The sequence below is a fragment of the Sturnira hondurensis genome, unplaced genomic scaffold, assembly GCF_014824575.4.
Source record: "Sturnira hondurensis isolate 20B ecotype Veracruz unplaced genomic scaffold, ASM1482457v3 Scaffold0017436, whole genome shotgun sequence".
Lineage (NCBI taxonomy): Eukaryota > Metazoa > Chordata > Mammalia > Chiroptera > Phyllostomidae > Sturnira > Sturnira hondurensis.
This window is the reverse complement of record NW_028090067.1, coordinates 3,588,609-3,603,918: the sequence shown is the minus strand read 5'-3', so window position 1 is coordinate 3,603,918 and position 15,310 is coordinate 3,588,609.

Genomic DNA, 15,310 nt, shown 5'->3' with positions numbered 1-15,310 from the left:
GATACTTCTTAGTTGTGTGAACTTCAACAAGTCATTAGCTTCTCTGAGCTTCAGTTCCGGTTATTGCTATTGCCATTTGCAATAACCGGATGTATTCCCCATCTTTTCTAGTTCTGGAATCATGTGAAGTTTGTCTTTTTAGCATTCAGCACATTATGAGGTATCTACTAACCACCCACCCTGTATCCAGTACCCTGCTAGGGAATGTAAGTAGAGCTTCCAAGAATTTTTTTTATAGAATGGCACACATACAGAATGATTTTCACAGCTCACCAGGAAGAACAAATGAGGCTATCTGCAGGTAGAGGTCATCTTCTGAGACAGCAGACCTCACTCATCTTGGGACACCTCATAGACCATTATAGCACATGGATCAAGAGGCACTACTCATGGGTCCAGAGGTCTCTATGCTGTCCCGTCACCCAGGAGTTTTAAGTTCTCAGTGGGGACGTGTGACACTCAAAACAGCATGAACAGTTAATGGGACACTTGAGTAACTGCTGCCCTGTGTGGCTAGACCAGAGGATGATAGTAGCTCAGGGATGGAGATGATCAGCATGGTTAAGGGGCCCGGAGGCTTTGTGGGGAATAACACTGACTCAGAAATGACAGACTTGGATTTTGTGAACATCAAGGCAGGTGGCAGAGAACTGCAGAGGAAAGACCCCACTACTGAGAAGTAAAAGCCCTAGACTCTAATTCTGACCCCACTTCTGAATCACTCTATGAGAAATAGGTTATCAGCTCACTATTGATCTCTCCTCTTATCTACTAATGGTACCTTTTGAACCTGCCAAGTCAAACTCAAGGCTGCTGTGAGGTTCAAGTAGAAAGTAAATGTAAAGATAATGGTCAGGAATGAAGTGCGACACTAATGTTGGGGATTAGTATTAGCCATAGATCAGTAAAGACAATGGAAGCTTCATGATCATAGAGGGTTTTTCCTTACGTGGTTCATTAATGGACGTCAAATGCTTAAGACAATACCTCACTCAGAGTAGGGACTTTACAAGTAGTTATTGAATGAAAGAGAAAGGGGTGACTTGACTGACTTTTAGGCCAACTGGGACTTAGGAGCTGCTCTGATCAGAGCCCCACTAGAAATGGAATGAGGTTATGAGGCATCAGGAGGCAGCAAGGAGTGACTCAGCAGGAGAGTGGTGAGGAGGTAAACAGTGGGCTATGGAAGAACACAGAAGCACGGGCTCCTCAAGGCACACCCTGTAGGTTTCCTGGGGGAAGCTGACGTCCACTTCTGGGCTGAAAGAAGGTGGGAGCAGGTAGTGGAGGGGAAAGGGGATGTGTGCGCAGCCCCATTGACTTTCTGCTTCATAAACGAACCATAAACGAAACTGGATTCTTCAGGGACTATGTTGCTGGGTGAGTGGCCTTTGCTTTCCTTGATAACTGTCTGCTTTGGCCTCTGGCTCTCTGAAGTACCTAGGGCTTCAATCCCCACCCACCTCCCAGAAGCCAGGACACTGACTCTGACTGGGAGGGAGGTGGTAGTGAGCAGGTAATGAGAGCCCTCGCCCATGTTACCGGGCAGGCATATTCAAGAAGAGCTTTTAACTTGAATACAATTTAGAACCTTATTTTCCTCTGAGATTTTGATTCTGTTCCTTCCTCCTTTGGTTTGAGATTTCAATAAAATACAAGATCACCTGAAATAAATGCTGGACTGGCTGTATGTTCAGTGAGAGCCAGAGAGAGTGACATTAAAGCCAAAAATGAGAGAGGGTGTGTGACAATGAGGTGTCTGCTGGCCTTGTCTGTCCTCAGTGTCTGAACCTCCTACACTGGGTGTTCTCTCTTTGAATGCCTTCTCTCCATCTCCTCCTACTTTGCCTGCTCATTGCTCATCAGGGGTGGAAGACATGCATTTCACCTGGGATGCTGTGCACCACAGAACAGCATTCTGTTCGTTGTTTTCCCCGAGCAGTCCATCGAAGGCCCTGAGGCTGTGCAGCAAGTTAGTCTCTTTCCAGGGATCCAGTGAATACCTCAAAGCTGCTGCTCTACATTAGGAATGGCTTGCACCTGCCTGGGAGCGTGACTATCACCTCAGAGGGCAAAATTAGACTTTCTTAGAACCTATAGAAGCTATAGAATTCTTCATTGGAATAGAATAGGGTTTCAAAAAATGACAGAGACTTGTGGGTTTCTCAAGGGAAAACAAAGGAAGGAAATTTAGTTACTATTGGACACCTACTCTTCCTACTCTGTATTTCCTCACAACTTTCGAAGGTCAGTGCATTACCCCCATTTTACAGATGGGGGAACTGAAGCTCAGAGAGGTTTGTGGACTTGCTCAAGACTCCACAAGTGTACGTGGCACAGTTTTGTCTCTAGGACCATCTGCTTCCAAAGCCCGTGTTCTTTCTACTCTCCTGGAGAAGGGTGGAGAAGGGTCCAGAGTTCACATCCACCCTAATGTCATTTATGACAACCTGAGGTGACACCAGAACATACCTGATTGGGCTTGGGTGTCATCCCAGGGGCTCATAGGTAATCTTCCAGTGGTCTTCTCCTCAGTCCAGAATTTGCTAGGATTCTGAACCCTCAACCTTGAGGAAAGCACAGAATCAGAAGAGAGGTTCTGATGAAAGTGAAAATAGTGAAAGAATTGATACAAATAAGAACTAAGTACCCCTATGTACACTGCAGCATCATTTCCAGTTGTCAAGATAGGGAAGCAGCCCAAGTGTCCATCTGTAGCTGAGTGGATAAAACAACTATGGGACATTTACATAATGCAATACTCCTCGGCTGTAAAAAAGAAGAAAATTTTACCCTTTTCGACAGCATGGATGGACCTGGAGAATATTATGCTAAGTGAAATAAGCCAGTCATAGAAAGACCAATACTATACAGTTTCACTCATATGTGGAATCTAATGAACAAACTGAACTAACAAGCAAAATAGAGACAGACTCGCAGAGAGCAGGCTGACAGTTGAGGGGCAGAAAGAGGTTAGGAGGTGGAGGGATTAAGCAAAAAGGGACTCATGGACATGGACAGCAATGTGGTAATTGTGGGGAGAGGGAGATAAATGGTAATGGAAATAAAAATACAATTTAACCAAATAAATACGTAATTAATTGTTTAAAAAAAAGAACTGAGGGCCAAAGAGATGTAAATAAGGTGGGAATGTTGGTGGAGAAAAGGGACTGGCTGCAGATACACAGCTTGTGAGCATTTGAGGGTAGGGTCAATGGTTTGTGGTTGCAAAGTCCTGCAAAATGCCAGTTTAGGACAAGGGGTGGGGTGCAGCCCCCTTCCTGGGAGGCCTGTGAAATTTAAACAGTCCAGTTCCAGGGATCTGGCTGGAGGTGGAGTATAGAAAAAAGGTGACTTAGATCTCTTTTCAGGCCTCAAGCCTGGAATTGTGATATTCTAAGAAACACATTCGGGAACAGAGTGGGGGAGAAGGGGGAGGTGGATCTAGCTGCCCAGTTTGTGTGGAATGAAGTTGCTATGTGTTCTTCTAATGACATCAGGTGCCCAGACATGACAGCAATAGATGGGAGAGGGATATTTATGTAAACAAAAGAAATATAAATACATGGGAGAGAGTAATCTAAATATAAACTCTGAGTTCAAAGTCACTATGAGAACAGCCAATGCTATTTTCAGAGGGGGGGTGTAAATACATGCAGGGTGCTATTTATGGACAGAAGGTTGTATGTAAACTGACAGCCACCACTGCTTTCAAGGGTGTGCTGTCCAACTTGGGCTGAAGGGGCCTATTGTTTTCCCATCCCTGCAGGGAAGAAAACAAGAGAGAAAGAAAGAACAAGTACTGTTTTTCCTCTCCCACCTGCATGTCTGTACACTCTCACACTCTGTCACCTTTCCCCTTGGCCATCACTCCCGGAAGCCTAGGCACTCTTCAAGGCTACATCAAGGTGTCTTCTGCTTGAGGACACCTTCTTCAGGATTCTGATACGTGACGTCCAGCCTGCATTGCCTAGCACTTTCATCTGCTCTTTTAACACACCGGGAACATTCACATGTTAGTTTTTTTTCCGCTGGCCACTTTTCTGCCTCTCAGATTATACTGTAACCTCATTGAGGGCAAGGTTGGGACTTAGTTGTGAGCTAAGCACATAGAAAATACTCAAATTTGGTTTGTTCAGTCAATTAATCCCTGACATAAGGAAAGTGTGAGCTTAAATTTTAGCAGGAGAGGGATTCGTTAGATAGAGGAAGATTTTTTTTTTTTCCCCAATGGTAAGGTTCCAGGAGATTGAGCCATGCTTGAAGTCAGATCCTCTTGGGAGTTTTGCCCATCTTTCAGGGAAGGTCTCACTGATTATTGGATTATGAAATTCATCCCTGTTTCCTCTGTTTCCATATGATTCCATATAGGCTATCTTTTTTTGGCAATCCCTGGAGCACAGAGCAGTGCAGTGCCTTTTGTTCGCAGTGAGAATTACAGACAAGGGAGGAAATTCCTGCTCTTTGGGGTCTTTCTTTCGCATGTTTCCCAGAAGAGGGCAGCATCCTCCTAAGGTTTCTTTCATCAGGTGCTGCAGCCCTTTCCGGCACTCTTACAGGGAGCAGCAGATTCAGTGGTAGCCAGGGAATTGTCCTTAGTCTCTGCCATTTGGATTTACTGAGATGGAGGGGAAGGATGGGGAACAGGTGGGGTGAGGGCTGGAAAACGGTGGCTTTCATACTGGAGAACACATTTTCTCAGAATGTCATTTGCCTACAGTGGCCTGGTAACATGGTCCCATCAGAAGGCATCAGAGGGTTCAGGTCCTCTGTTTGGGAACCTAACAGAGCTTTTGTGCCTGAAGCCTGAGAGGTGCTGGATAAAAGTGGTCAAGGGTTGTAGAAAAAGGGCCATCTGGGTGGAAAATCCTGACATGTGCCCTTCCCTAATCTGCTTGGGCCACAGTAGAGCACACAGCTGCATCCGAGTGAGAACTGTAGGGGGCCGGTACCTTGTTTAGTGGCTCAGCTAGTGGGAACTGGGACTAGCATGGAGATCTGCTGATGTCTGTCAAGTGCTCTCTTCCCACCACTCAGGACTGCCAAGGTCAAAGGTATTAATAGTATCAGAATTTCATTCCCCAAACTCAGTCTCACTATAGTATCAGTTGTCACTAGTTAGAGACCTTGTAGGGTCTTGGCATTAACTTGTCTTTATCTTTCAGTTGAACGACCAGGAGGGCAGATGGGGGAGGCCTCATGGGTGGAAACTGATGCTGGTGGACAGTTGCCTAGTGTCCTGGGTCAGGTGGTAAGTGGCTCGCTAAAGCAGGGAGGAGAGCAGTCTGGGGATGGGAACCCAGTGTGGCTTCCTGGAGCTATCTTCCTGGACTCAGTTCTCTCTCTAACTCTGTCCATCCTGAATATCTGTTATCTGCATGGTGACCTATTTACTGGAATCTGCTTTTCTTATCCAAAGAATCTGAAGTTGGTAGATGAATTATCAGGAAGAGGGAAGGAGAGGAAAATTATATAGATGGTGAGACCTGCATGGCACGCTGGGGGCAGGGGTAGAGGGTGGGGTGAGTGGGTGGAATTGTCTCATGTGACTGAATGGCCCCACTTGGTGATACCGTTTCTTGGTGATACCGTTGCAAACTAACCCTGGTTCGCTAACCCTGCTCTTACTCCCAGAGAAACGGGACTAATTTAAGAAAGCATTACATTAAGCATGGGAGACAACCGTCTCAGTGAAGCCCTGACCTTGGTGAAGCATTAGGCCAGCCTCACTGCACACTCACCCTGGTAGCAAATTTGCAGTGTGTACTGGGCAAGTGGAGGATGGCATTCCTCTCTTTCCCTTCCCTCTCTCTGCACCTTCTGGTTGGAGGCCTCTGTGTGTGCTGGGAAATCATTACAATTTGCTTCCAAGCCTCAGAAGGCAACCTGTGCTCCCAGATTATGCCTTGATATACATTTGCCTTCTGTTGCTCTTCCGATCAGCATTCACTCTGCATTTCCTGGTCTTTGTGGTTTGTCAGCCCCTTAACATTCAGTTTAGCTGGCGTGTGTGAGGATGAATTACGAGAGTTAAAAGCTCCCTGCCTCTGGCATGCTGGAACAGTTCCCTGAATGTGGGTCTGTTGTGAACTGCTGTCATCACAGCATCTTCAAAAACATCTCTTGCCCCCAGGATATGACTGTGTTTTGAAAGCATTTCTGCCCTGTACTGCTTGTGCAGATATTTGGGAGAGAGTTTCTTCCATTTGTGTTCAGTTTTTGGAGAGGGATTTTAGCAATTCCTCTGTGTGCATGAGCTTCGTCTTCCCTGTCTGAATGTGGAGAAGAACTCAGCACTCCTGTGGAATAAGCTCTAGTTGCAATGCTATTGCCAATCTGTTGGATGACCTTGGACAGATCACTGCCATTTTTTAACATTTAATCTCACTAGTCTTGTATTTTATCTTTGGAAACAGAAAGTTTTTCTTTCAGGAGGCTGAGAAAAGTCGTCTCAAGTACAAACTAAATGGGATCAGAGAGTTAAGGAAACACGTGCTGATGGAAGTTTTTGAGTCAATAGATAAATATTGCTATACTGGACATGCATCTGCCTATGTTTAAATCTTCATGTGAGAAAGAGGTGGAGTATTGGAAAGCATTTAAAATCTGCAAAGATGGGAAATGAGGTAACAACTTATGGCCTCTGGGACAGGACATACCACTACTTGCCCTTGTGAAGACAGCTGCTCTGACAGCCGAGCCCTCCAGAATATGCCGTGGGTCTCAGCCTGACAACAGGGTACCTGGCTATGCCTGGTGCCCAGTAAGGACTCTGTAAATATTTGTGAAGTGACTGGACAAGTGCCTATCCCTGGTTTGGGTTGGTGGCATTTGGAGGGCATCCAGAGTATAGTGGAGGGAGGGGTCGGGCAAGAGGGACCTTACTACTGCTGCTGATTGATGGCTAAACGACACTTACTGAGAGCTCAGTCATTTGGCAAGATTCATGTTTAGGTCTTGCAGTGACACCCCAACCCACCATGGAGTGCCTGTTCCAATGGCACAGAGAGAGACATGGACCCAAAGAGGCAACCGGAGGAATGGAAGGGGCATAGCTTCTGCGGGTTGTTGCTGAGTAAGACCCAAGACTCATATTCAAGACAGACCATAAACAAGAACCAAGGAAAATTCTGCCTCTTTTTCTTCCACTGGACTCTCTTGGGAGATATATATATATGCCATGTGTTCATTTTTTAAAAATTAAAATATAGCAGAATTGATGTTTGCAGAGGTATACAACTCTGTGTGTTTGAACACATATAGAATCATGTGATCACTACTGCAATCAGAACGTAGGACAGTTCCCTAATCCAAAGGGCACCATGATGCTACCCCTTTGTAGTCACATTTTCCCCATGTCTCCAACCCCTGGCAACCTTTTTCTCTATCACTATAATTTTATCTTTTGAAAAAGTCATATAAGTGAAATTATACAGTATGTAACCGTCTAAAACTTGCTTCTTTCACTCTGCATAATGACTTGGAGGTTCATCAAAGTTGTTATGTGTATACACACTTCTTTATCATTTTTACTATTGACTAGCATTCCGGCATATGAATTGACCACTGTTTGTTTATTCATTTACTTTTGTGGGTTTTGGTGATTTCATGAATGGAACCACAATAAGTATTTATGACCAGTTTTTTTATGTGAATGTAAGTTATTTCTCTCGACTGAATACTTCAGAGTAGGATTGCTCAGTCATGTGATAAGTATATGTTTAACTTTATAGGAAACTGCCAAACTGTTTTTCAGAGTGTCTGTGCCATTGTGTTTTCCCACCATCAGAGTATGAGTATTCTAGTTGCTTTGCATTCTTGTCAACATTTGATATTGTCAGTATTTTTAATTGAGCCATTCTAATACTGAGTTGGCCAAAAAGTTCATTGGGTTTTTCCATAAGATGGCTCTAGTAGCACTTAGTTGTCTTTAACTTCATTCAATACAATTTTATTAGATTGTATTGTGACCGCTGTCATATCAGCATGCATTTAGGGAAAACTTATCAAAATTAGTGAATTTTTGTGTAGCCATTTTAATATTGAAGATGAAAGGAAATGTGCAACAAATTTGGCATATTATGCTTTATCATTTCAAGAAAGGTAAAAGTGCAACTGAAACTCAAAAAAAAGATTTTGTGCATTGTATGGAGAAGGTGCTCTGACTGATCAAACTTGTCAAAAGTGGTTTGCAAAGTTCTGTGCTGGAGATTTCTCACTGGACAATGCTCCATGGCAGGGTAGACCAGCTGAAGCTGATAGTGATCAAATTGAGAATAATCAACATTCTACCATGTGGGAGATAGCTGACATACTCAACATATCCAAATCAATAAAGTTATTGGTGATAACAAAAAATGTGTCTTTTATTTTATGGAAAAAACTAAGTGGACTTTTTGGCCAACCCAGTACATAAGTGGTGATATATCAACATGTTTTTAACTTTAGTTTTCATTAATGGCTGTAGTGTTAAGTGCCTAATTCTATCCGTATATATTTTTGGTGAAGTGTTTGTTCATATTTTTTGCTCATTTTTAAATTGGTTTTATTTTTCTCTTATCATTGAATTTTGAGAGTTCTCTCTGTATTATAGATGTAAGTCCTTTATCAGATATATGATTTGCAAGTTTTTCTCCCAGTCTTTTTATTCTTGTAGTAGTGTCTTTCAAAGAGCAGAGACACTTAATTGAGATAAAGTCCAGTGTCTCAATGTTTCAATGTAGGAGTCTTTGGTGTTATATTTAAGAAATGCATGTCTAACCCAAGATTAGAAAGATGTTTCTTCTAAAATATTTAAGGTTTTCAGTTTTACTTTTCAGTCTGCAATCTATTTTGAGTTGATTCTTTTGTGTGGTGTGAGCCATTGATTGAAGTTAACTTTCTTATATATGCATACCCACTTGTTTCAGCACCATTTGTTAAAAATACAGTTTTTTTCTATTGATTTGCCTTTGCACCTTGCTCAGAAATCAGTTGTTCATACACATATGGGTCTATTTCTAAACTCTCTTCCTTTTCATTTATCTAGTTATTATACCAAAAATAGCCTTATAATATGTTTTGAAATTAGGGAATATAAGTCCTCCCACTTGACTCTTTTTCAGAGTGCTTTGGCTATTGTAGTTCCTTTACTTTTGTATATAAATTTGGAGTCAGCTTACCAGTTTTTATGTTAAAAAAAAGCCTGTTGGGATTTTGACTGGGATTGCCACCTTAACTGTTTGAGTATGATTTTCCATTTGTTGAAATCTTCATTGGTTTCTTTCATCAGCATTTTGCAAAATAAAGATTCTGTAGCTGTTTTGTTAGGTTTATACCTAAATATGTTACTTTTTAAACAGGTATTGTAAATAACATGTATTAAAAAATTTTAGTTTCTAATTGCTTATTGTTGTTATCTAGAAATACTTCTTTTGTGTGTTGGTCTTGTATTCTGTGACCTTGCTGAATTTGTTTATTCTAGAACTTTTTTGTAGATTCCTTGGGATTTTTTAAATGTAGACAGTCATGTCATCTGTGATAGTGATAATTTTGTTTTCAGTCTGGTTGACTATATATTTTTTTGACTTTATTGCACTGAGTAAGAATTCCATTATGATGTTGAATAGGAGTGATGAGAATGGACATCTTACCTCATATCTAGTCTTAGATAAGAAGGAATCTATCTTTTACCGTTAAGTATAATGTTAGGTATTGGATTTTGTTTTGATTTTTTTTGTAGATGCCACTTATCAAGTGAGAAAGTTCCCTGATATTCCTATGTTGCTGAGAGTTTGTGTTTTGAATAGATATTGAATTTTGTCATGTGCTTTTCTACATCAATTGATACTATCTTTTTTCCTTTGGAAATTAACATAATATATTCACTAATTTTAATATTGCATTCCTGAGATAAACCCCAATTTATCATGGTGAATTGTTCTTTTTATACTCATGCTCATTTTTAACCTTATTTTGACTAACATACTCTCTGTGAACTGCTCAGAAGGTTGGCTTCTAAGGACATCTCTTGCCTTCCTGGGCATCAGTTATTGAGGTGATTGGACCGAGGGTTTCCTGAGGTCAGTTTTTAGAGGGCAGGGACAGTGCGATGTACACGTGGTCAAACCAAGAAGTTCTTGTAGTATAACAGAAGTATCTTGGCGACTTTATCACTTCTGTACTATTCCCATTTATTCTTGGTGAAGTTTTCTTTTCCCATTTCATTTCCAAGACAGAAATATTGTATGATTTTAAGTTCTAAATGACTAATCTAATAGACAAATTTATACTCATTTACTCAATTCAATCAACATTTATTGAGAGCCATTTATGTATTATGCACTCTGTTTGATGTTGGGGATGCTATGGTAAATAAAAATATATTTCCCATTTCATGGAACTCATAGTTTGGCAGGGGAGCCAGACATGAATTCTATAGGAGAGCACCACTAAGCCGTTTTTGGTCATATATCATTTCTTTACATCAGGGTCCTAATTTAAGAATCATGTTATATTGTAATCTCTTATCTATCCTGACTTGTATGGCTGCATAAAGATTTGGGTTTAACCTAACTACTACTATGCAAGATATTGGGACACCAACTACTTGCCAATTTAATGATAAACTAAGGGAAGGATGATAGCTCCAGGACTGCACAAGAGAGACTCAGTCATGTGTTCCCCTCTTATAGAATGTCTTCAGTTGTGAGGATATTCTAGAAGTAAAAAGACCAGGAGTCTTGAGAAACTGCTAGAAAATGGGTGGGGGTGGGGAGGTAGGAGTGGGTTAGAAGAGAGGACGTTTTCAGGCTATTGCACTCTGAAAATTGTAGTTCCTCCCACTAACTCATATTGGTACTCCAAGTTGCCAAGTGGAGAAGGATAAGTGGGAAGAGAGTGAGGCAGAAACTATGGTGAAACTGTAACTTGGGAAAGAGGAATTGCTGATGCATCCCTAGCATGCAGCACAAAGTAGAAGATAAGCTAAGTTACTAATGAGGGTCTTTGAAGTTCCATGAGGGCAGTAGATATCTTATATCTTGGGACTAGAAGCATTCCAAGAGATCAACTGGTCCAACCCTGTCATGTAAACGATTAGGAAACTGAGATTCCAAAGAGGGAAAGATGACTCCTAAGACTTCGTCATAGAGTCATCTAACTAGTTAGTAGCCAAATAGGCATTGAGGCTTGAGACTTTGACTTTCAGGAGCGGTTCTTTCTTTCTTTCTTTCTTTCTTGCTTTCTTTCTTTTGTTTTACTTATTTATCTTTAGAGGGGGAGGAAAGGAGAGAGGGAGAGAAAAACCAGTATATGGTTGCCTCTCGTGCATTCCCTGCTGGGAACTGGCCTGCAACCCAGGCATGTGCCCTGACTGGGAATTGAACCTCGATTCTTTGGTTTGCAGGCCTGCGCCCAATCCACTGAGCTACACCAGCCAGGGCCCTTTCTTTTCTTTTCTCTCTTTTTTTTTTAAGATTTTATGTATTTACTTTTAGAGAGAGAGGAAGGGAGGGAGAAAGAAAGGGAGAGAAATATCAATGCATGCAAGATACAGTGATTGGTTGCCTCTCACACTCCCCTAACTGGGGACCTGGCCCACAACCAAGGCATACGCTCTGACTGGGAATTGAACTAGTGATCTTTCAGTTCGAAGGCTGGTGCTCGAATCCACTGAGCCACACCAGCCAGGGGAGAAGTGGTCTTTTCACCTTTACTTCTCTTTGATGGAGATTGGGATCCAAAAGCAGGAACAGGATCATAGAGCCAGAGAAGCATTATGATCTCGACACCAGTGGAGAAAGAGGGAGTTGGAAAAGACAGCCATTCCTTAATCTAAAGTTGGAAACTTTGCATTTCATACTTATTGACAGGATGGTTATTACAATCAGTGTTAACTGAGTACTTATTGTGTTCAGGCACTGTTTGACTGATTTAATCCTTTTAACGACCCTGTGAAATAGCGCCAGTGTTATTTCCAATTTATAAATATGAAAACTAAGGCACAGGAAGGGTGAGTAAAACTACCAAGGGTTGCACAGTCAATAAATGTCAAAAGTGGAATTTGAATCTATGTAAGTAATCTAATTTCAGAGCTAGCCACTTAAGCAGATGCTAAAATGTTCCCATGTAGACAGGATACCAATTAGATGCTCCTGTCCTAATTTCTCGCAGAAAGAATTCTGCAGTTGCTAGAACCAAATGTATTGCCACCTCTAGCCACCTGGTACCTGTACATCAGAAAACCTGAGCAGCCTGTCTTTGAGGTAGGCTTCAGAACAAAAAGCCTGTGTGCCGTCTTTGGAAGGAAAAATTCTGGTGGTTCTAAAAACCACTCATGCTGAAAAGAAAGCTGACCGTTGACCCCAATTACCAGTGTTTCCTTCTCCCACTTACTCTGCTGCCCTTGGCGATGTGCCAGGGTCTATAAAGCATACTCACTCTCAATTCTTTTATAATTCTGTTCTGCCACTGTTAGCCTTCTGGGTATTACCCAGTGCCCATAAAGCATATTAAATTAATTTTTGCTGCCTCACTTGACATTTATATTTGAGAAGCAACCCTGTGATAGGGCAGTGAGGTTGTCTGGAAAAAATGCTAAGTTAATATCTAGTTGAGAGATGGGTCCTAGCTTCTTTTGATTATATAGAATATGTGCCTATTTAATTGTCTGATCATAGCTGCCTGCAGTCAATTGGGACAGAAGCTAACTGCCCTCTCAAGGAATAAGAGGATGCTTCATCAGAAGGCATTCTTCAAAGAGGATAGACTTGAAGTATTTTCCTCCTGCTTTCTACACCCATGTTCCTGGCGAATTCTGATCAAAATGGCAGAGTAGATTCCTTCACATTCCCTTCAAGGAGACTCGTGGAAAATAAGAGGGGTGGTGGTCTAAAGGAGAAGTGTCCCTAACACCCACTTTTTCCAGGTATTGTGTCGTGCTTCTCACTGCCACTGGCCTGGTTTTATTTTGTGAGGATCAGTGCTGTTGGTTTGTCCCTTGGAAATCCTCCTGGCCGACAGGGATGGTTAGCGGATGGGTAATTGGAGGTGGGAGAGGCCGTGGGGCATGTATTGGAATGGTCTCCACAGACACTTGATGCAGCTGTGGTACCTTCCACTTCCACTTTTCTACATTTTGGAGTAGTTTTATGTGTTATTTATGCACATATTTACTGAAATGTCTATTAAATGCCTGCTCTCTACCAGGTTTAGTAGATATCCTGAGGCATACACTTGATACAGTAATAATAAAAACAAACAAGAAGTTTGCCCTCATGAACTTAACATATGGTAGAGGTTATCGCAAATGTTTCCCACAATAATCTATTAGGGAGGTTAGACCAAGATCCATTGCTTTAATTTGTTTATGATTGACAGGAAGAAACCAAGGCTCAGAGAAGTTAGATGTCCTGCCTGAGGGTACACAGTCAATTAGTGACACAGCCCTGAAGAGCCCAGACCACCCGATTCCTTCTCTGTTTACTCTTTTTTTTTCTATACCATTCTGCCTTGAACCTACACAGTGAAGACTGGATGGAACCTCATGAACTCATTTCAGTCATCACCCTCAATTCCTATTCTTCATGAAAGCCTCTTAAAGAAACCACATATTGAGAGAAGCAGATTCTGCAAGCTCCTGAGGCTACTGTCCATTCCATTGAATTATAGCTCTCACATTTTCAAAATTCCTTTGTCTTTAAATTCATTATGTTAGAAGGCTGGTGATTTCCATCCACCATTTTCAGTGAAAGTGAAATGAGGCATCTTTTATGGATTTGAAGATAATCCCCCAAACTTCTATCCCTAGAACCATTGACAGACTTCTAAATCCATTCTTGAATCGTTTTGTCTCAGTTAACATGCAAAATGTAGTGAGGGATTAGTCATTTCCTCCCAATTTTAGTTCCTCTTATACTATTAAAATGATTGTTTTACTTACCAGACCAAAATTTGATGGCTAAAACAAGATTTAAGAAGTGACTCTGGGAGCAATTGATGAGGTCATGGGGTAGGCACCATGATTTGTAGTTAGAATGAAGTTTTGGCAAGCTTCAGTCCACCAGAGCAGTCTTTTGAAAAAGAAAATGGAGTAAGAAATACTCAGGGTGTTTCTCAGCTTTATCATAACAAAACAAGTGTGAGATTTGAAGTAAAAACCAGAGTCAGTCTCAGCTCTGGTGTTGACTAATTACTTGGGCTGATTGTTTAAAATTCCCTGTGCAGTCATCATTTTCAGCTATTTAAAGGCAAAACTAATAATACTTTGATGGGTTTTTAGTGAAGAAAATGATAGGATATTTGCAAAAGGGATTTCTCAACCGTAGAGTGCCAAGTAAATGTTAGGGACTGCGGTTATGCTTACTATTGCTAGTTGTGGAAGAGTATGAAGGTATGCTACAAACTTGGGGACTGTTTTATTAGTCTGTTTGCAGACTTCATTTTTATCTTCCATCTCCAGCATGCTGAAATTGTTTGCCTGTGATTCCTTCTTTTCCCATCCTCAATGTGAGAATGTTACCTGGCCCGTTTCTCATGCAGTAAAATATTAAAGCTCTAGCAGGTATCTCCATGACAACAGGGATTTGTTATATTTTTTTCTGTAGCCCTAGTACTGGGAACAGTATCTTTCTTATATCAGACACTCAAAAATAAGTGTAGAAAGGATGGATAAATCACAACCAGCCTCAAGGCCTATGGGAGGAAGATCAGGAAGAATTGCATGAAAAGAAATACAACTGTAGAGCCTTTGCTTGAAGTAGAGGCATTGAGAACAATGCTATAGGAAACAAGAAAGGTCTAAAGCCAGGGTAATATGGCTTTGGTTCTAAGGCAGAGAACCTGTGATGTCTGCTTAATCCAAGTGTCTGCCCAACTTCTGTCCTTATCCCGGGACTCCCTTACACCCTGACTATGGTCTTAACAGTATTTTGGCGAGAACTACAAGGGCTCTTGCCCTACAACCTGGCCTCTTTTTCACATATGGTGAGAAAGCTAAGGTCAAGAGAGCTATCCAGAGCAGAAACTAGAATTCAGGCCTCCAGATTCCCAGTGAAATGCTCCTTTTCCTAGAGGAAATGTCCCATCATTTGAAAAATAAATTCTTATTATTTATTTGCTATTTAGCCTTACTTTGCTTCGTTCAAGTGTGGGGAAAAAAAGAAGTTTCTTTAAAAATTCAATGGTGGTTTTGATTACAGGGCAATGCTTGATAGCTTAGAGATTTTACCAAGATATCATTGGATTTCTTAACCATATCTTGATATAAAATATTACTGAGACAGTCTCCTCATCCAGCCTGTGTGTGTTTTTCCTTCACTCTTGAAATTGT